Here is a 1,356-nt window from a genome sequence, read left to right on the forward strand (position 1 = left end):
TCTCCTGAATTCCATTGTACTTGTGCTGCTGAGAGACAGACAAACACCTATGATTCCTGGAGACATAGCAACACTCATGACAAGCAATCTGTCAGTCGAAAACCAAAACAAACTTGAGGACTGACTTGCAACATACCTGTGTGATTGATCGTGAAGGTTACGCAATTTCTGCTAGGAGGTCACGAGACTTACTGCCAAAACTACGCAAGGAACAATCCAGGCTATCAGGAGGCTAACTGACTATTGGAATTGCACAATGCGCAATTTCAGTCAGCAATGATATGCAACTAGCAAACTACATTGCACATTTTCTGGGGCAAGCAGGACACTGCCTCCAAGAATTATGTAATGCAAGCCTGGAGGTCAGTGCTAGGCTAGACTTGCACAATTTCTAGAGGGAAGGCAGAGCCTTCACTTTCGGAAATGTGCAGTGCTGGCCAGGAAAGGCACAGTCTGAGCCAAGGCAGTCCAGACTGGCTGACGGGCGATTGAAAACATGAGAAGTCTGAATGCATGATGAGATGAGTGCAAACAAGAGCAAATGATCACACATGCAAATAGAAAGTGCAGGATTCGGAAAACGGGAAAGCATGCATGTGTGTGAAGCGAGTCACCGCAATGGCGACTGTCCATGCAAAAACAATGTCATGCATGCAACAACAGTGAGATGTGAACAAAAACTGAAATGGTGCTCATACAAGCTAACATACATCAAAATGACAGCAAGTGCTCACTGAAATCAAGCAGACAACACTCACACAAAGAGAAACACAAAAAGCGACAGAAACGTCGTGTAAGACATGAAAAGTAGGCTTACCAAGAAACAGCTGAGCTGAATGTGCCGATGAATCCTAGATGTAATGTGGGATGTCAGAGCTACAAGGTTGATGTCAGGAATGAGCTTTGCAGCATCCGATTGATGAGTTTTGATAAGATCGAGGTTGTGACGCGCATGCCACAAATCTAGGAAAAACGACACTTGGCGGGAGGTTTTTGAAATGATCCTTACATGTAACCTCCAACCGCTAAAAATAGATCCCTAAATCAAGGGATGTGTTTGCATGATGCCTTGGGAAAAATAGTCCATGCATGCAAATCAGTTTTGCTCGGTCCCAGAGGGAACCTGTCAACCTGAAGGCACATGCATCGGTCTGCAAGCCTGAGATGAAAATATGCAAAGTTTCTGGGGTAAGAAGAGATGGTTTTCCCAGAGGGATTGCACAATTTCTGCGAGGAATAGGTGACTGTCTCCCAGGATTGTGCAATTTATAGGCTTAGCAACTGTCTTGGGTCAAACTACGCAATTTTCTCAAGGAAGCCTATCTGACTGTATTGCGCAATTTCTGAGCCTAGTAG

This window comes from Pinus tabuliformis, chromosome 8 (assembly GCF_031772625.1).
Source record: "Pinus tabuliformis cultivar Carrire ecotype Pingquan chromosome 8, CPIR1, whole genome shotgun sequence".
Classification (NCBI taxonomy): domain Eukaryota; kingdom Viridiplantae; phylum Streptophyta; class Pinopsida; order Pinales; family Pinaceae; genus Pinus; species Pinus tabuliformis.